The following is a 22,564-nucleotide window of genomic DNA, read 5'->3' on the forward strand; positions in this document are numbered from 1 at the left end:
TGCTCTGTTTTTTTTATAGTGTTAGTGTTTTGGGGATTTTAGGGATGCTCGTTTCAAAAGTACACCTATGATATTGTGTGTTTCTTAATAACGAATTATGTCCTCCTATTTTTCACTAACAGAACCAGAAACAGCTTCTGGTATGAATCTGAAGATTTCTGTTAAAACAGTGAAGGGGAAAAAAGGGAAAAGAAAAAATCTTAAGTCTTTACTTTGGGAATGATGTTTTGCTTTTTTTTCCCCCCCTCACAAATTTAACAATCAATAGACTTTTTTTGCTGCAGGTGTAGAAAATGTAAATTTTTAAATACTTCCAAATTACTGGTATATATAATTAAAAAAAAAATTATTTGCTCTAATTTGCTTCCTTTGATTTACTTGGAGTCTTTAAAAAAATATTCTTTCTGCTAACTATTGGCAATGTAACCTATTGTTTGTTAAGCGGCCAAGATCAATTTACAAACCTTTTGTTTAAGAAACCATTAAACAGACAAAATTAATGGTATATTGTGTGCTGCTTCTGATAATCCAGCTAAGAAAACAGCAATACATATGAAATAAATGTTTTCAAAGTTTCACTGAACTGTCATTGGAGCAACTGCTATATTGATCATTCTCTCTTTTCTTCTGCTGTAAAGGGCTACATTTATACAGCTCAGATGTCTATCAAAAGAATAATCTTTCCTTCAGTAACCTTTATTTTGTCTGAGCTTTTAACACATTTGATGTGCTGCTGCTCTTTAGAGTCTAGAATTTATAAACAGCATTTTGAATGGCATACAATGGTTCAGTGTGAGCTACTTGAACATATGCACTTATTTAACTGTGGAAATTGTCACAGTGTCTTTCACAGCTCTACCTGTAACTGTGAAATTGTCTGCTCTCCAATACTTTGTTGAATGCAAGACTTAGAGAGAGATTCTAAAGCCTTTAGCAGTGTCAAACTCTAATTATCGCCAAAGATCTTCTGGGTGTGTGTTTACACATATATCACCCCAGCAAACTTCTCAGGACTTAACATCTCATTTATTTTCTCCCATCCTATTGTCTGTACTCAGCTCTAAACCAGCTTCCTCTTTAAATTTAAGTGAAGTAAACACATTGCCCTCAAGTTGCTCACCAGACATTGGTGCAATTGACATGATTTGCACCAGAATAAGCAACAACCTAAGTGTGTTTACAGTGAATGCATTTTATTTTAGATGTTCAGCCTTGGGCACTGTCAGGTTACTCTCAGAATCTCCTCTAGCTTGACCTTTCCTTGATTATTTTTTTCCCCTGGCAGAAAACTCTGAATAAGCTTTTCCCTCTACTATTGTTTTTTCTTTCTTTGCAGCTGCTTCTCTTCCTAACATACAGTTCCCCCACCACAAATAGTTGTCATTTTTGTAAATAAGGCAGACAGACACAGACTCGTAGCCAGATATAGACCACCCAAATTATATGTAGATCCCATCACATTTCACCTTTCTTGTCTGAAATGAACAACCAAAACTGCCTGCTATTAAAGTTCTGCAAAGCATATTGAAGACAAACTCACCAATAAATTTTAACCATGTTTTTCTGAGCCATATTTATCTGGTTCATATTATTGGGATTTATGATGTCTGTGTAGTGCTGGATCTTTGCCCCCTACTTTCATTTATTTTCCCTTTAACTGAAAATAAAGTCTAGGTTAAACAAAAGCCACAAAAGCTATAATCAGTGAAAAGAGAAAATCAGATGCAGTGTGAGATATTTCAGTCAAGCAGCACAGCTAGAAACCCACCTGAGAGGTGCTGTTGATTCAGTTTATGTGTGATGCTGAATAAGCTGGAAGCTATTCTCAAGACTCTTTCTTTAAAAACTGAGTACCAAAGAAAGAATTTCTGTCAAGCACTGTCCCATAGCAAATGTAAAAGTCATTTCATTCCTTTTTAATTTCCTCAGATTACAGACAGTCAAGAATCATACAAAGACAGAAAATCTATTCTTAGCTTCACTGGAATGGGTGAATCAGTTCAGATTAAAGAAGAAACAGCACAAATCTTTGACTGTAACTTCAGCCAAACAATTTCAAATGTTCTAGGATAAAAAGGGGTTAGTGTTATTATTTCTAGCCCATCACTTCATCTTTTCTAGTGAAATCAAAATACTAAAATAACAGAAAAAATATTCTTGTGTTTTCTCAAAAAAAATAGAGGCTCTTTTTAGACATATACCTAACAGTATGCAGGATATTTTTTCATGTCTGGCTGAGTTTGAAAGCAAACAAATGCACAATAGGAAATGATAAGAAATATTTTTTAAAAATATATTAAATTGTATGCTGGGGCAAGTATGAAATGAAATCAGCAATTTGCAAACAAACTTCTTGATAGAGTACTGGCAGCTGGATCCAGATCTCTTTCCTTGTTAGAACTGATGGGCAGCACATGTGTCATATTTAAATCCCACTATCTATAAACTATTGTTTGAGTGTACACAATTGGTTTATTTAGCTTTGAATAGAACATACTATACAAGAAAATCTATTAAATTATGAAAGCCAGACAAAGCAGAGCAGTGCACATTCTAGGACTCCCTATTTGCAAAAGGACCTTTCTGAGCTTGTGCTACTAATGATGTTACTGTGTGCTACTGGAAGATTTTTTTCAAAAGCTTCAGGATTAATTGGCTATCAGAATGGATGACAAGCATTCACACAGAAAATAATGATATTTTTAATTCATAATTTATCATGTCATGTGATGTAATAAATTAAATAAATCTATATTAATTCTAAGTGAAAACATCCTTTCAGGAGTAGTATTCAGTTCCCACGTGACTGTGTTTTTCAGACAAAGTGGGAGGATGTGTGAAATAGTTCTCCCTTAAAAAAAAGTATTTTCAAAACCTGGTGGGGAAGTTTACAGGAAGAAATGTCTGGAATGTTAAACTGAATACAGTCATTGTTTGAACTAAAAAGAGCACAGCAGATTAAAATATTTTTTTTAAATGTAGAAATGACTTTGATATCACTTTTCAGTCTCTCTCATTCAAATAAGATTATGTTTGTTGCCAGTAAGATTAGTTCCAGTGTGGATAGGATGAAACTGAGGGCCAGACTGAACAACCCTTTCTCTAGTGGAAAACCTGTGGATGAAATAATGACAAAATTTGATATCAAAACATGACAGAAAGAAATATTTCAAAAACACATGTTATTCTCTCTAGTTCTTTCACTAAACTTTGTAGGAGAAGAAGCAGCATAAGCTAAAAATATTCAGAAAAAAATTGGTCAGGTAACCTTCCTCCCAGAAATAATGATAGGGAGCAGAGCACACTGCATTTAAGTAGGAAACTGAACAAAAACCCAAACAATTCTAACAACTCCCATGCTTCTGCTGCACTGTGAATATCAGAGTGCCTTGGAGACAAGGCTGCACTGTTGGCTGGAGGAGTCCTTGGGGAGGTGGGAGCTCTGGCTCAGATGACTCTCAGTCTGCTTTCCCTCCCCTTGCTGGCTGTCCTCCTTCTCCTGAGGACTCATACTGCGTCAGAGAGAGCATAAAGCATTATCTGCCTTCTTCCAGGAGATAGCTGGGAAGCTGGAACTGAGCTGCTTGACTCTAGTTGGATTTGGCTCATTATGAGCATACCCAAAAAAATCACACATGGAAAAACTGCAAGCAGAATTTAAGGTGTGCCTAGATATTTAGGGGTGAATGGAGATGTAAATGCCAGTCAAACACATGAGAACAATTAGGCATCTTGGAATTCATCTAGACTGTGCAAGGGCCAGGCACAAGCTCATCAAGCTAATAGTGGGTGTATTTCTACATCCACACATTTTGGGTCATCATGACACAAAGATGCAAACTAGATATGGAAAGCAAATGCTGTCCTGCTAATGCAGAGCCCTAACTATAAATAGTACATGTTAAGGCAGACACTAATTTTACAAAAAATGGAAATATAATCTTGCAGTCACAAATCCAGTGCAGCCTTCTCCAGTTTAAGACTTCTAATCCTGCTCCTGGGAAGTGCATGCTCACTATATGTGAATACAGCTTTGGATTAGATCTCCAGGCCTCTTAAAGCAGAGAACTGTAAATGTGCAGGTCATTACAGATGGAGACAGATCAATGCATCACATTTTTACAGGTAGAGTGAAGTAAAATTGTTCCCTCCACTTGAAATTGACATTAAATTTATAACTTCTTTTCAAGTTGCAAATAGCAATGATACAAATATAATTAGGAATTTTCTGATAATACAATGATTTTTAACTTAGCAGGAAAAGGCATAACATGATCTGAAGGCTGGAACTCTAATGAGGTGCAGAGAACTGTATTCTGCACATGAAGAGGGGTGGTACAGTTCACAATGAAAGGTCCCCAGGAACATTTGTACTAAAACTTGGTATATTTGTACCAAAAAGAAAAGAAAAAAGAACCAAACTTTGTGCTGTTTGGCCCTTCAGCCCAAAGAACTGAATTTCATTTCTGATTTTATCAACAAACTTGTTTCAAATAAGTGAAGTCATTCATATTAAGCTTTTCATAAATGGCTCTCTTAATTTCTAATTTTCTGAGAAACCATCTTAAAAACATAGAGTTTGTTTTTCAGAGGTCCTGAATAGTTACATCTGTAATTAAAGCCATGGGAAAGGCACATTAAAAATGCTTTAAATATGCTAAAGTCTTTGAAAAAGCAACATTTTGTGGTACAATATTTGAAAGTTTAAGCTGCAGCTATTTTGGTACACACCCTGCTCATACAAAAATGGAGATTATCTTCTTACATTACCTAATGGGCATTTTGATAATAAGTTCATTACACGTATAAGTCAAAATTTCTGCAATACCTTAGCTACCTAAGAAAGTCCATGGAAGGCTAGTAATATTTTTTTTAACACATCACATATCCCTGAGGCTGCATGTGGATTCTGCACCTGGAATCTCTTGTATGTCTCCTTCACACACCAATGATATGAGGGAACAAGTTTCAGACCTATACCATCCCTATTCTATTTTTTTTTTTTTTTTCATTTTTTTCCTTGTGCACTGGTTTTCATGGAAAATTAGTTGAGCTGGTCACTCATTATAAACATTAAACATCATACTGTTTAATAGCTTTACATAAGTATAGTGGTGCTTAGAAATTCAGGAAAGCATAGGGCTCTCCAGTTTCATCAGATGTGTTCTGGGCAGACAACAGTGGGTAGTTAAAAAAAATATGATACTGAAACAAAGAAAATTACATTCTGTCCATATTTCACTTGAAACAACAGCCAAACACATTGCTTATAGCAGTCAATTTGGACATTTCTAGGGCCCTGAAGAGAGATGGGAAAGCTGTTGGGCAGAGCCATCAGGTGTACTAATGAGATAAGGGAGCTGGAGAGATCCTTTGAAAATAGCTGTTGGAGAGGTTAGGAGGAGGGAGTTTGGAGGTTTGGGTTTTTCATTTTGGGGCCACATATGCTCCAGGAAAGATTCATATTTCCTATCTCAAAGGAACATACATAGTATACCAGTAGGAAATACCAAACAATCATAAACAGTACCCAGCAACTTCTGCTCTCAGTGGATATAAGTACAGAGATGATGAAAAGGCAGCTAAGCACCAAATTGAATAACACTGACTCTAAAATAAATCATAGTACTCAGTTCAAGTGTAACCAATATTATCCACATTCTTTTGCCAAAACAATACGAAATTATTGTCAATTCTGCACAGGCTTTTTAAGACAACATTGCTTTTCCTTCACTTCTAGAGGAGAAAATTGTTGTGTGGAGAATGTTTAAGAATATATCTTTTTTCCTTATCAGACATTCCATAACTGGCTGACCTGCTTATTCTCTTGGAAAAAAAAAATCAATAAAAACAATTAGTTGAATGGAAATTATATGTTTCAGTTCAACAAAGTTCTATTTTTCTCAAATGTGTGTATACTAAACTCTGTTCATGAGTTCAAGTATTCTTGATTATTCATGTAAAATAGAAATTATTCAGGAAAATAGACATTTTATTTAGACAATTATTTAAAATATTTTTTTCACTTAAATATGATCTCTACTTGCTTAAAACATTAAAAGACAGATTGTCCCAAAATCATACATGACCCAGAAAATAGAGATCTGAAGGATTTTCAGTATTTCTTTTTAGATTGCAACCTTTCTCTTAGCAGTCAGTTCATGCCCATTAAATTTTATATGTATTTTCTTCCACTAAAGATGACAGAAAACTGATTCAGAAAAGTCATTGTGCTGAATTTCTTCAGTTTAAGAGAACACTTCCACTTTTTATATGTAAAAAAAGGATTATCAATAAAAGATTCACATGTGCTTATGTTCATTCAAAGTTAATGCTCTTTGGATCTTTTGTTTCATAAACCTTTGGGGTTTTCTGGAAAAATATTCATGCAAATAAATGCTTTGTATATTTTAAAAAATAAAAATAACTCATTTTTTATGAACATGAGATAATCATATCTCTTTTGAAACACCTCTATGCAAGTGTAAACTACAAAATGCTCTCAGATCTTTAGGAGATCAAAAAGCTCTTAGCTTTGAAAGTCAGTCTCAGTTAACTGCAGAAACTTCTACACATTTGGATATTTTATGATTGTTAAAATTTTGAATATTTAAAGACAGGACTAAGATTGACAGAAAGTGGGGTAAGGTACTTCTTGCATGCATTTGTGGACATATGAGTCCAAAGGAGACTAGTGTATAAATCTGCTTGTAGAAAAATTAATTTGGATGGCTTAGCCAGCAAGAACATTAACCTTTTCAGACACTTTTATATAGATTTATTCAGAAATTTTTTCCTAATGATCTCACCCAGGCTTTGCTTTGACGTAACTGGGGCTTGTGTATCGAGCTGCTGAAGATGACTAGATTTGCCCTCATTCTATCTGAGGCAGAATATTTCCTCTTTCCATCCAAATGAGGTCCTCCCAGACCAGTCTATTAGGCAATGAAAGGAAGAATGGGGTCAGCTAAAGATGACAGAACACCATGGAAAACAATGTCTTTTGAGAATAATGCATTACAAAATCTTCTGATGAAGGAAAGAATGGATGAACCCTTCTCTTCTCTTCTCTTCTCTTCTCTTCTCTTCTCTTCTCTTCTCTTCTCTTCTCTTCTCTTCTCTTCTCTTCTCTTCTCTTCTCTTCTCTTCTCTTCTCTTCTCTTCTCTTCTCTTCTCTTCTCTTCCTTCTCTTCTCTTCTCTTCTCTTCTCTTCTCTTCTCTTCTCTTCTCTTCTCTTCTCTTCTCTTCTCTTCTCTTCTCTTCTCTTCTCTTCTCTTCTCTTCTCTTCTCTTCTCTTCTCTTCTCTTCTCTTCTCTTCTCTTTTTTTTCATTCCTTATAGAAGATAAAGATTTAAGAATTATGTATTTGAAAAGCAAAGGAAAATTCATGTCTGTCATATTATATCATTCATAAATTTTATAATGTCTGAAAATTATGTAGTGTATATTTTTGTCAAAACTTGAATCAACTCTAAGGGTTGGGGGCATTCTAATTCACTAACCCAGCAATGAACTTATCTATTTGTACTTTTTCCAGATGTTATCCCCTAAGAAAAAAATAAAACCTTATATAAAAGGAATACAGAATGAGAATGTGGCAGTGGGATGAAGCCAACATAAAACAAATCAAGGATCAACACAATATCTTAGAGCTATATTTAGTCAGATTCAGCTGGGACATGGGAAATGAGACTAATTACAGAGGTTAGATGGGTCAGAAGTTAGGAAATTAACCTTAGATTTAGAAGACTTACATTCTATTCCCTACTGTGCCACAGACTTCCTAGGTGAAACTGGTCAATTCCTTTGCCTTCTGTCTTGATTTCAACTCCTCCTATGCAAAACTGAGGATAATAGTACTTCCCCCACACATTCTGCTGATGATTTTCATTATTTGAGTGTTACAGTGGTTTAGACAGTATAGATTTGGATAAGGGCAGAGAAGGACAAAAAGAAACAGCATTTTTCTGAGAAGCTGAATTGCCTACAGAGAAAAAGTCTCCAAAATAATTATAACCATTAAGGCAAACTCTGCCTTCAATGGGTTGCAATTCAGATAGCTGAAATTTATACTGCAATGTCACTGTGGGTATTTATTTCCTTAAATCTCCTCTGTTTAAATCAGAGCCCTACTATTACTATGGCCCAATTTTTCTGCTGAAATAGAATGGTATTTTATTAATAGGTTGCTCTTTTAGTTTAAGTCTATAATTTAAAGTAACTATGAAAGTCAAGATAAAACCAGTGTCCAGAAGTTCACAGAAGCTCTGGAAAGGGTGGCACCTTTTTCAAAGTGTTCCTAAATTATATCATTGCACAGTTTGTGGTATTGTATATACTTAACAGTTTTCAAAAAACTAGTTGATGATTGAATCAGTTTCTGTACATTCATTTAATTAAAAAATTATATTTTCTTGGTCTTACGTTTATTATTTTCAATATAGATGATAAACTGCTGAGGCTGAAACATACAAAGCCACTCTGAATCCACTATAGTCAGGACAGACATCAAATCTTGAGATTCTTCCTTTAAAAAGTCAGGCCACGAAAAGACATTTCATAAGGAAAGTTAATAGCAGGAAAAAAAAAAAAAAAAAAAAAAAAAGGAGAGAAGACCAGCCAATAGATTAATTTAATTTAAATGCACACTCACAGTCTCTTTTTTCCTATGGCAAATAGACAGACAGATCAGCTGTCTACAGCTCTCTCTCACCTTTTCAGCACCTCTGTATACCACTTATCCACATGGGTATTCCAAGGGGTAAATGGGAGTAAGAGCAATTAACTGGGCAGTGCAGTCTGATGGAGCTGTGGCCCTCGTTATCTTCCCCTTATTTGCGTCACCTGCTCCAGCTCTTCTCCTTAAGAGGCACCTGCCAAACTGCACAGTACTCTTCCCTGCCTGTGCAGGTAATGCTCTTCATGTGGCCTCTTAAATGGAACCATTTATCCTCAGGGAAGTGAGTCACACTTCAGTTAATGATGATGCTGAAGCTAGCAGGGGACAATGTAAAGGTTAACATGAGTATTTTGCAGCTGATCCATTAACAGTGTCATCATCCAGTTTTCCTGGGAAGAGAACAGTGGTTAGCTTGGTCCTGGTCACTGTAAATGTCTGTAAAATGAAGAAGATCCAAAGAATAAATTTAATTCTGGCAAGAACTTACTAAACAGCATCCAAAGATAGGGGGAAATATTTCCAAATTTTTAAAATTGATTTCATCAGGTATAAACGTTGATCTCAATTTGTCAAAACAACCCCTTCAATCCACCCCCCACCAGTAAATCAACTATGATTTACAGCTCGTGCATGACTTTATACCCCTCTGATAGAGTTACAGACAATTGAAATCAATTAAACCACTTATCTAGTGATAGCCTTTAGAGTAGGCTATAAGGACAATACAAAAGTTCTGAGATTAAGTTGTTCATTAAAAGCAAGAACCATCAAGAATTGATAGGTATTTTTTTTCCAATATTATGAAAGTGTCTACATACATAACAATTACAGTGGTATAATAGGTCCTGTCAAAATAGCATGAAAAATATTAGAGGTTAAAAACATCTAATCAAAGATTTGTAGCATATTATTTTATAATAGAGGTCTAGTAAATTTCCATTAGCCTATAAAGAAAACTCTAAGTAGGATTTATAAAATAAATTCAATTTTTTTTTCTGAATTCACGAGTCTCAATATATAAAAGACTTTTCACCTTAAATGAAAATAAAACACAGAAATTCAACCACACAATAAATATTGCAGAAACAAGACTTTATTTTAATACCCGTGAAACCATACAAATTAGGAGTTTAATGTAATATTCTGCATACTATTTCATAGCTAATGGTATTTTCATTATTCTTATTATATATGACAGAACATTCATTCATTTAGGGTTTTGTTCTTTTTTTTTTTCCTCTCTTTGGGCAGCACTCTTGCATGCTGCTCTGAGGAAGGTTTGAGAGGGTGTGAGTCTTGGGTTTTTCATTGAAAATTTGAAAACAAACAGAGTAGCAAATTTGCAGACAGATTAGCTCAAAATATCTTTTACAAAGCATAAGAAAAGATGGTTTTCCTTGGTTTTTACTCCAAACTCCCAATCAATAGAGGATCCAGCATATCCTGAAGACAACACAGGACCCAAGTGGAAGTACAGCCAATATACCAACGACAAAAGTTGTAGTTCAGAAAAATAAAGATGAAATAGCACTCCTCTGCTCCTACACACCTAAAAAACAATTTCAACTCAGTTTGCCATCTCAAAATACTTTCCTTCCCTAAATGCTTTTTCTATTACTCTTTATCTCATACAGTTTTAAAATAACAACAAAGACAGCAAGGCATTCTCTAAGTTGGATTCCATTGTTTCCAGGATTCACTTGGTGTTTGTCAGATCTCAAGACCCTGAGTCACAGCAAACATACCACCCAACATAGCTAATGTAATAAGACCTGACCAGGACCTAAATCATTTCTCTAGTCAATCTCATGTTGATTCTGCTGTGCTAAGATTTTGTGTACAGAGCCAAGAGAGCAAGGTACTTAAATACACTTGATGACATGAAACCTAGCCCTAATTTTAACTTAAGGTTCATGATGGAATAACTCAAATGAAACATTGATGATCCCATTATATACTATGTGACTCCCAAAGGACCAAAATCAATGCTACAAATAGCTGTCATTTATTAGGAAGATCTTAAACATGTTGATTCATTTTACTCTTAGCTGTTGGGTTTTTTGTGTGGCTGCTGAAGCAGTACCTTGTCCTGCAGTACTCAAACTGACAGCAGCCATCCATAGCTGTAATTGCATACAGCATTCCCTACAACAGAACCACAGTTGTCCATATTTGACCTTGGAAGCCTCTCACAGACACACAGATCACCGTTTAAACAGCAGATGGATTGGGAGGAGTGGGAAGTTCCCAGCTTTACTCCTGCCAGAACCTGGCTGTGCCACTTGGCTGTTGGGTTTGGCTGCCACCAAAGGGAGAGAGACAGGTTGTGCTGCCCTGTGACTGAGAGTGCTGCAGTGCAGGTCTGGGGAGCCCTCTCCAGAACCAGAATGGTCTCTCCCTGTACCTCTGTGCCACAGTGACTGCCAGGACACTTCCCAGGGAAGGGTTCCCTCTGCCTACCCCAACATAAACTTACCTGTAAAAGCATTCTTGAAGCCAGTTCAGAGTAAAAGCTGTATTCTCTCAACATATCCTTCCCCTTTTCCCTCACCTTTCTGAGTTAAAAGGGAATATATCTTATGGTGTAAATAGAAATCCAGCCTAACATCTCTCTAAAGACACTTATACTCAAATAGCATAAATCATATAGTTAACCTTCTGACACAGTAATTTTAACTAATACATTTTTAATCATACATGACAAGTTGTATCTGCTAATGAGTGATGACACTGAGAAAGAAGTATGGTACTGAGCCTCAGAAATTTTGCATTAGGCATGGCTGTATGGATTTCAACAACAACTTTACATCCCCATTCAAGAAAGCTCCCAAGCTGAAGCTTCAATATGAACCTATGAGTTGCCTTACAGACATTCTAAAAGAAAAACAAAACCCTTTGAATCAGTCTTCACTTCCAGGTAGCTTTTTTTCTCAACATGGACAATAGAGACCACTTAATCTAATTGCACTCTCACAAGAACAGAAGGATAATTTCTAAACTCTTTGGGGCTAAAAGATGTCGCTTACACTTTCATCTTGAGATAGTTTAATTACTAATCTCTACAGATGAGTTTTGCTTCTTAAGAACAGTGGAGGAAGATGGAGCAAAAAGGTTTTATTTGCTTGTAATGTTAGTGATGTGTTTGATGGTCCAGTTCACTAGAAGATCAACAGCATGTGAAGATTTCCCCAGAGACCTTCATCATTAATGGTGTAGATCTCATCACAATTCAACACATTTATTGCTCTGTCTCTTTTCACAGATGGCTGTGACACTAGTTTTCCTCCTTGGCTTTTTATAGCAACTGTACTTTAAAGAAAACAAGCTGGACTAACAAATCTTGCTAAGATTCTAACATAAAGCACTAAAAGGGTAGAAAAAAGTCTCAGTTAAAAGTGAAATGTACCATATGCCCTCGAACAACTATGCATCATGTAGAACTGCCTTTGTGACTGTCTTATTGTCCCCAATTGCACCTGGATGTATGTAGAGATAAAACTTTCACTACAAGCTGTAAATATCTTCCTTTTTTTTTTTTTTTTTTGTCACTTCCAAAAAATGCTTCTTTTTGCCTAGATTTTTTTTCCTGAGAAATTTTATATACAAAAGCTATGTAACTGTTTCATAGATATCCTTTACTATGAACATTTTCAGTTCAAGAATGTAAACCAATTTTAATTAAAGTAGATGAGGTTTTAACCTACTTCCTTTTTACAGGACTTATTAAAAATAAAAGTGATATATGGAGAGTCACTCTCTTGGAGTGTGTGTTAAAACCCTTATTTGCATAATAAAAGAGACTATGCATAAGTTTAAAATAATCATAAATGTATACTGATGAAGACACTTATAGACACAAGAAAATGTATGCACATTGGGAAAAAAATTCTAAGTTATTAATGTTGACAAATTCAATACAGATGATGTTATGTATGTTAATATTGTTATAAGTCCTTATTGTTATTCATAGGCTTATATTAACATTGTCATTATGAATCATATTCTGTCAGTTCCCATGAGAAAATAAAAATACATGATGGCAATACACAGTGGCAAAGTGGCATTGTCATGTTTATATTAATGTCAAGTTCAAATTAAAATTAGTTCTAAAATTAGTGACAAAGACATTGTTTTGCATTTAAAAACAATCAACATTCATGTTAATGCTGCTAATAAATTGATATTGAAATAACCAGCTTCAATAACTATAGATTGAATGTGTTTGTCGTCAAAGTAAATGGAAATATAATCTTGCAAAGTTGTCATTACTGAGCATTGAATAAGGAAAATGATGTGCAGACTCTTTGCTTATGAACACGATGGTCCTGATTCTTTTCCCTGATGACATTTATTTTGCCCTACTGTTGGTTTATGGATGTCACCCTGTTCTGGCTTTTTTCCCCACTTATGGCACAACAGTCAGGTTCAAGACTTGCTGAAGGGCATAGATGGCTCTGAGATCCAAAGAGAGGGAAGTCACTGGGTATCACAGGGATGACTGAGCAGGACTTCACCTTCCTTCACCCCAGCTTCAATTTTGGACCACATGCAGTGTTGAATTACCTTTGGTCCAGCCTGCTGCTAGAAGAATCATGATGCTTGTTTGCTTAGTGACATTTCCATTCTATTTAATAAGAAATATTTAAATGGTAACTTACACTAAATATAGAGAGTTTATTAACATGATGATTGCAATTGTTTCACCTTTCTTCTTCAGCACTGTCTCAGTGCTTAGCTGTTTTGCAGTCAGCAGTCAGCAATTTTGTACTGTTTTCATCAGGCAAAACAAAGTACTCAGGATCTGCTAATAACAGAAGCATAAGCCTTCCACCAGTTTTTTTCTCCTCTATTTTATTTTGCTTAGGCCAAAAAAAATATAGAAAAAAAAATCTATGTACAAATAGGGTTTGGTGTATTATTATTTCCCATACAAAAACAAAAAGAGTTGTAATACACTATAACATATAGTGAGCACCACTTGTGAGAATCAGTGTTTGGATTGAATTACATTGCTAATTTGAAGAGGATTTAAGAAAATCTAATAGCTGATCCTTTGAGAAATATGATATCTATAAAGGGAGAGGTTAATTTTGAAGGAGTTGAGTTGTATACAGATTCTCATGGACACAGTGTATTTTCTACAACTAGCAGTTCCTTGCAAATGAACATCTGTATACACAAAGGACTTTGAAAGTATATGAGAAGCTATCTCTTTATAATTTAATTTTCATGTTTACTTTCCATAGATACTTCACAATGTAGATAGAGATTTTCATATGATTCTACCAATGAAACGCATCCTTATTTTCATAAATATTTGGGCTTAACTAAGGATACAAAAATCTATACAATGAGAAACCATGTACAGGATGTATGCATTAGGAATTTTCTGTCCATCTTTCTATTCCCTGACAGGTTGCCTGTCATTCAACCCATACATTACTGGTGTCATAAGGGCATTGATAAAAACACAAAAAGTCTGCATAGATGGAGCAACCATACCCAGTTGTTATCCCACTTGAGAAAACATATCCCACTGTCTTTCACATTAATGCAAACTCTCTAGATTATTACCTCCTCTGAGCTGAACTGAATTCTGCAGTCACACTGGTTAAAACCTCACTTAATCTATGTGGGAAAAGTTATTTTAAAAAGTATGCTAACTACTAGTCTGTACTAATGTACAGATGCCATAGGGTGCACAGAAACATTTTTGAAAGATGAGGAATTAGAAAAGATATAATTTTAAACTAACCAGATTCAAAGTGAGAAAGAAATGTTGCATCAAATCCACCCAATCAGAACTGATAATTCTGCCTGCAAAGCTCTAATCTTAGTTTCCTGTTCAGGAAAAGATGACCTCAGTAACACATAGAACACTGTTTCAGACAAATGCTTTATTGGCATGATTATTTTTAATAATGGAAATTATCCCACTAAAATCTGTTTACTAAATCAGTGAGTAAGATACCTCAGAGAGCTTAATCCTTCAGTCTCTTTTAGAAAAGCACAGAATTTTGTATCAGTATCTTGGCAAAAAAAAAAAAAAAACAAAACAAAAAACAAACAAAAGAGAACTGTACACTATAAAGAGTTTCAGAGTTGAATTTTCCACCTAATTCTATTTCTGCAGAAATAAAATCAAGGGCTTTTCTTTAGGTGTATTTTTAGGCTGTCTTGATTTGTGTATTGCACAATTTGCTCTCACATTAATCAGTGATGGTGCCACTTTTGTATCATGTCTAAGATACCATCAAAACTGGAGAAGAAGTCGTCATTCCCTCCCCTCTTTTTTCCCTGCCCATCCACCTTTCATTTCTGGGGGATGAGAAACCATGCCTAACCCAGGGAAAGGAATGAAACACAGACAAGCTACATAGCAATCTGCAGCTTAAGTCTGGCAAGAGATCAGCCTCTAAAGTGCTCCCTTTCAGAGAAGCAGCTTACCTACCTTCCATAAGCATGTGAAAGTCTGTTTCTTTTCTACGTTTTGTCAACACTTGTTTATCTCATCCTACCAAATCTCCTTGAATTGAGTTGTGTGTCTGCAAAATTAATCTGGAGCTCAAACAAGCCATTGACATTCTCTGCTCCCACCCAAGAGAAGTTTCATTTTTCTGCTGGCAATAATCCATGACATTTAAATTCTGTCTTCCACAACAGGCTTATAGACAACTAAGGAAAGAACTACAGTGCCAGTGCAGGAAACATAACTTTATCACTCTCATTTAAACCAACTGGCAAAGCCGGTCAGGATAATGTGAATTTTTGTTTACTAGCTTATTTCTTGACTTTTTACATGACTGACTTTCCAACACGCTGCAGTATGTCATTTTCAAGACCCAAGCATGGTCTGCAGAACAGCAATAATCTCCATGATGGTGAAAGAATAACAGCCTTGAGACCATACATGAGTTTGTCAAGGACCAATTTTAAACCCATTTTAGCAAGACTAGCAGCTGCTGTCTAAAACTGAAGTGAAAAGGGCAACAAACTCCCAAATCAACCCAGACTCTCAGCTGGCTTCTGCCTTGCCATGCTCATGCCACCAGTGGTCTGAAGGGACTCCAAAACAGTCTGGCTGTCTGGTGTATTTCTTCTCACTAAATGTTAACTCAAGGCAAAACTTCTCCTTGATGTGTTGCCTTAAGAAAGCAGCATTACCAGAAACCTCGTCTCTGGGGTCTACAGAAATTCAAGCTTGTAGAGAAAATAAGTCCAGACTTCTGGAAAAATAATTTCCTTGAAGAGATGTCCCATTCAATGTCACCTATGATTTCATGGCAGAACTCTGAGCACTCAAGCCTTCTTCCTACTCATCTTTAACTCATGCAGTCCATATTTCTCCTTTTACATCTGACTAAAAAGAAATTATTTCTTGCAATAATTTGTGAATCTGATGAGGAGCATATACCTGCAACTTTTCTTCTTTATTGCAGCTCACTATTCCCCTACCTCTTATATTTTACTGAATATGATTTATAAAATAATAATAATAATAACAATAATGAGAAAGATAAGGATATGCTAAATGCATTCTTATAACTACAAATTCCTGATTGCTCTCTAACATAAGCTCTCCTGGGTTTTCCTCAAACTTGCTGTAAAAATGATGGCATTCCCATAGGGAAAATATTACCGTGAAAAAAATACACTGTTTTCATGTGCAGCCTATACTTACTTAACCATAGTTAAGTTTGGATATTTTTCTCATCCTGTTTCATAATCATATTTGGCTTGTATGAGCTCATCCCTTTCCATATTTGCTATTGGACTGAGTAAAGTAGTAGGAACCTTTTAATTGTCTTTAACTCCCTCTTTCAGTCATAGCAGCTCTGTATTTATTGGTACCTTTCTGTAGGTGGTAGAACTGGAGGCAATAGTGCAGGTGTGGTCTGGCCAGAGAGGCACAACCCCAGTGCTGCTCTGCAGAGTAATTGTTCCACTGGTTTACTGCACAAGATTACATTGCTTTTTATTGCCACTGCAATGCATTACCAGCTCCTTCCTAGCTATTTGCTAGCTGTCAGCCCCAGATCTTTTCCAGCACAAGGCATTTCACATACTTCCTTCTTGAATATCTGGGCTGTGGAAGAATCTTGGTTCTGTTCTATAAACAAAACACGTTTTTCTGCCTGGACATGTGTCGGGTTATTCACTTATGGGAAAAAAAATCTTTTCATCACTACAACTAGGGACATGAAAATAGTAATATTTTCTCTGGCCAGTACTGCTTTGGTGAGATTTACTTGCTTTTCTCATCATTCTGCAGAAGGAGAAAAGTGTTATATTCCATATTTCACAGACTAACAATCCAAAGATGACACATGTGGCCTAGTTAATGCTCATCAGCTCCTTATAAACACATGCATTAATTATCACTGAAAGATACTTGATATCATAGAAGACCTTGTGCAAATTAAGCAACACTGGCTTTGCAGTTACCCTAGTCTTGAGTTCTGTCCACCTTTCAAATCCTTTTTCATTTTCCAAGCTCTGAAGGGTTTTCAAGAGCGGAAGGAAAGGAAGAATTGTACCAAGAAACTTGCTGACCCCTTTCTGAATGTCATGCAAGTGATTCTGAAGACAGAAATTATTTTTTTTTCTCATGGTTCCTATGGAAACGTCCACCTCTACTCTCCTTTATCACCATATAGCAGATTTCTCATGTCTCTAGGTATTTTCTTTCTGCTTCCCAAAATGCTTGAATTGAATATACTCTCCATATTTACTCCTTATGTGATCTGACACTTCCCTTACCATTGATGGAAGCACTCAGCAAGATTTCAAGATAATCTTTCACCCACCCATTGGTAAAAATCTCCATAATTTCACTAGAGGGAAGGATGGACTGTCAGAATTTCTACACAAAACTGTTCTTATTTTAGATGTGCTTCTTCCAAAGAGAATATGGGTGTTCACCACTTTGACTGGTAGGATGAACTGCTGAAGGCCACATGCAGCCTCTCTTCAGCATAAAATCACACGTTGCCTGTGGAATTAACAAAGGTAATAACTGTAAGCACCTAATTCTGTGCATGCAGAAATGTGAAGACAATGTGTTGCCTCTTTTTCTAGTGAGATGTGATACTTGTGATAGGTTCAGTACTTTAATTGTAACTTTAGGGAAAACATAGTATCAGAAGAAAACATTACAGACACTGAATGATATTGCATTCAAATCAGGAATAGATCATTTCAGTACTTCTATATTCCTTATTAAATTAAATTAAGAGGGCACAGGAAGAAGGAAACCCTTTTCTGTATGCCTAAGACCAAAGTCTGAAACAGTGTTATCCTGTATCTAACATGAGAGTTTTTATATCACCTGATGAAGAACAAATTTTATCTGACTTTGAGATAAATAGTTTTTCCCTTTTTTTTTGTTTATAACACCACTTCTACCTTCCTCAAAAGAAACCTGTCTTTAACAAGGATATATCATCAATGAAAATTACAATGTGGTCTCATGAATAACTTTTTCAGCAAAGTCAGGGTGCAACAATACCTGAGTGCAAATAAAATTTACATCTGTGGATAAAGAGAGAGAAATGATTTAAATTATTTCTAATGACAAAACCAATTGCAACATCAAGTCATGAAATTATCACTAAACAGCAGTGATGGAACTGCCTATTGAAGTGTGATAAGAAAGCAGGCTGAAGACCAAGTGCTGGGCATATTTCTAAAATAAGAGGCCCAAGTAACCTTCAACTTCCTTTCTTTTTAGTACTCTTTGCATTCTCACTAGATGATGTGCAAAAATAGCAACATTTATAATTTTAAAGCATGAGAAAATTTCAGATAGGGCTTGTGTTTGGGGGCACATAAGTCTCAAGGTTGTCTTTTTGCCTATGTGCTGTACATTATTGCACTCAGGGTGCACTGCTGACAGTCACTGTTCTGCAAAAATGGCAGAAAATAGGGAACCAGAGTAAGCAGTTTCACTTCTTGCACACAGAATGTCAACTAGGCTGTTATCTTATGGCCTAAGTGATTAGCAGAAATACACAATCATTTCTGAAGCTGTTTACTGTATCTGCCACAGAGGCAGCCAAATTCCCAAGCTATCTGCAATCCTCTGCTTCCAGTTCTCAGGGTTGCTTGCTTATATTAGAGATGATGCTTCAATCTCTCACAGTGATTTTGCTGCCAAATTTTTGTGTGTTGCTGTATTATTTTCTAACTCACTTCCCTTTAAGTCATGTTCTCTTTTACCAGAAGGTTGAAGTGATCAGGCACTTTTCAGTGCAAAGCCACCAAACATTTGTTGCATAATTTAATCATGTGGTAAGGGAGAGACTACCTGTATAATTCCATTGTGTTGTTTATCCAACATACTGAAATAAAGTCCCTAAAGGCACTGTAAGCATAGAAAAAAAACAAAATAAAACAAAAAAAAAATCAGTCTTTCTCATTCTCTTACTCCCTCATTACTTACTGGGCTTTCTTCCAAAATACTGGAGGTCATTCTTAGGGGCTTTTTATAACTTAGTCCTTAGAATCTAAATCTACACTTGTTTTTTCTTCAGCTAAAAAAATATAAAAAATAAAATGCAAAACACTTCTCTCACTTACAGACTTCTTTTCTGAAGAGAAAGTTGGATTCTTAGCTCCAGTGGGAATTATATTTTCTTTTCTCTCTTCTAAATGTGTCTGGTTTTCATAAAGCCTTTAATTATCTGGTATAAAATTGCCTGATTTGTCTTTTCCAATGCCTCATTTAAAGCAGATTGCTTAAATCTACCCCCTCTGACAGACTGTGGCTAAAGTAATATTTTATTTTTTAATTCTGAGATAATTTATTATCATAAATAAATTACTTTATTATGGTAGTGAATTACATTCATAATTGCTGTTATATTGGCTTCAGGGCTCATTAAAAATATATGTGTGTTGTAATAACTATTTTGCACCAATGTATCTTAGTACTGTGCTTTAAAAAAATATATATACTATGATTGTAATAAAAATACTGAATTTATATGCTATTCTTCACCTAGATAGAGACAGGATCATCTATAATATACACTTGTAAGAGACTCGATGGAGAATCTTAGCAGGAAAAAAAGGGTTAACATTCTTTGAGTGCACATGGAACAAACTCCAGTACAAGTCCCCTGATCCCTTATGCTTTATGTGAAATTAGATCCATGTGCCAACTCTCTTCCACTAAAAGACTATTTGGAAATTGTATTATCAAACATTAAAGAGGAGCTTTACCTGGGGACATCACATGTGTATCAGCATTCCATACTCCAGGGATTCTCAAACTGTGGTCTGTGGGAATCACAGGTTAAAAGCATCACCACACCCCTCTTTGGAGGGTACACATTTTTTCACCAGTTCAGACAGGGATATGATGGAACAGGCAATAAAATCAAACTCTAAAAATGGTGTTCTATAGAAAGGGAAGGTATTTGCTGTTTATATTTACATAATGGTAAACTGAGAAAAGTTGTCATCTTGCAGAATTCCTGTCTCATAAATGTGCATCACACTTATGAATTTTGTGCTGAACCAGAAGCAGCTGTGAGAAAAAGGCAAAAAACACTCTTCCAACTTTTGAGCTTTTTTTAAAAAGTCTTTAACAAATAGTGCACTGTGTTTTGCTTTAGTAATAGTAGAAGAAATACCTCCATGCATGTTTACCAGCTGAACAGCCACAGTGGAATTTGCTCCAGACTTAAATGTGCTTCCCACTGACTTTGATTGACAAAGGAAGTCAAAGATACTTAAGCCTTTTGTTCCTTCATGGGGACAACCAAAAAACTTTGATATATCTACGTTAGGCAGAACAATGCCTGTTTTAAAGAATTTGTCCCCAGAAGTATCACCCAAAATCCAGAGCTTTGAGCTGTGCTGCCTATATAATATGAGAGAATAGAGTGGTTTAGATGTATGATCCAAAAGCTCATACCCTTACCTTGGGAAGCAATCAGTCAAAACAAAAATCCAAAGGTGTAAACCCTGGATTTTCTTTCATCATATTGATGCCTGGCAAGCAGGACTGCCCATGACATAAGGGTAGTCACAGCAGCATTGCTTCACCCCTAACACTTTGTCTGGGCATGGGTTTGTGGGGTGAGAAGTGCTTGTGGGCAGTTTTCATGTGGACAGTAACATGACCTCTCCATGACATGCAAAGGAGCAGTTATTCAACTGCCTTAGCCAAACATGGAACCAGATATGATGTGCTTCCATACAGGAATGCTTGGGGATTATAGTGGACCTGAAAGTCCACATATTTTGCAGCATGCAGTGTAAGATCTGGAAAACTTGGAAATAATTTGCTCACCTGCAGGGAGCAGTACTTTGTCAGTCACCTCCTGACCAATGGTTTTAACTGGAGAAGTGGCAGAGTGCATACTTTTAACTTTGAGGAGAGTGCCATTATACAGGTTTGGGAGCTGAGCTGAAGGGCAGCCTAGCTTCATTCTCAAAGTAAAGGCTAAGCAGCAGCAATAATGAGCAGGATACACTTGTCCATCAATGCCAAGCCAACTGCAAGCCTTTTAGCGACCATGTGTAGTGGCCAGGTCATGTTTCCTGTCACCAGAAGGAAAGGAAAAGCACTCTACAAGTCCTGCTCTCTGCTGAACAGTTCTCAAGTAACTCAGGCTGCAGATTGCTGCTTCCTTAGCAATTACATTCAGGAGTGCTCCCCAATTTCTATCTTAAAAGTCAGCTGTCAGTTCCAATTGCCAGTTCTTCCCTTCCCCAACTTTTCAGTTAATAGACTGATTTCTGAACTGACCTGGAGTTTGCTTAACCATAATAAAAAAGTTCATTCAAAATAAAATGTTGGGCCATCTCAGCAGATAAAATCGCTCCCCTTGCAATGACAGAAACATCAATATGTACAGAAAGCAAGGAGAGTTTTTAGTGCTATTGAAGCATTAGCCTTGGGTGCTGGGTTTTGGTAATAAGAAAATGGCTCTCTCCCTAGCAGTGTTAGAACAAAAGGTATTCAACATGATTACATTGCCAGCAAGAAAATTGACATAACATAGTTTTCTGGCTTTGGAACTTGTATTCACTTAAGTAGGTAATCTAGCTGCTAGCCTGCTGAAAATTACCTGTTTAGTGATACTCAGTGGTAACTGATTCCTAATGCAAACGTTTATTGCAGTCCTTAGTGTCAATATCTCTCCTATTTGCTTTTGCTAGTGGCTTTGTTTGTTGAGATCTTTCATTATCCCTTGTTCCAAAACTTGAGTCTCACTAGGCCAGAGAGTCTCAGGTTAAAACAATTTATGACTAGATCTCATCACATCAGAATACCTCTACTTTTCTCATGCTACCAGATTAACATACCTCTCCTAGAAACTGATGGTGTGAAGGAGATTAAATGGATTATTAGGACTCCAGATTTGCACCCCTCCAAAGAGGCCAATTCTTCTAGATCATTTAGGAAGAAGGGACTTTGACTGAATTAGTATTTCCTATGATTTTAATTTATAGAATCAGACCAGTGGAAGAAGACCTATGTTAGCAATGTGGATATAAACAGTTTAATGACCATATAAAATTCCTTTACATCATTTTCTTAAATCATTCCTGGGCTAAAAAGAAACTAATAAATATTTAGAAAGAAATAGAAAAAGAGAAAAATGCAATTTACTAAAGTAATCCCTGAAAGTGAAACTGATATTCCTAAACTGTAATTTTCAAGTAGCCCATTAGCCCTGATCCATTAGCATGCACAGAGTGCTGCTCTCCACCAGGTCTTAAGGGTGATACTCTTACAGGAGATTTTCACTGCAGCCAGTCTTCTGAAGGAAAATTTTAAGTGAATCAGCACCCATTCATTTTTCATTCCTTAGATTCTCTGGTAAGTAGCAGTTTTGTGATATGGATATTTGTCTATTAGGAACTGGTGGA

The sequence above is a fragment of the Oenanthe melanoleuca genome, chromosome 2 (genome assembly GCF_029582105.1).
Source record: "Oenanthe melanoleuca isolate GR-GAL-2019-014 chromosome 2, OMel1.0, whole genome shotgun sequence".
Classification (NCBI taxonomy): Eukaryota; Metazoa; Chordata; class Aves; order Passeriformes; family Muscicapidae; genus Oenanthe; species Oenanthe melanoleuca.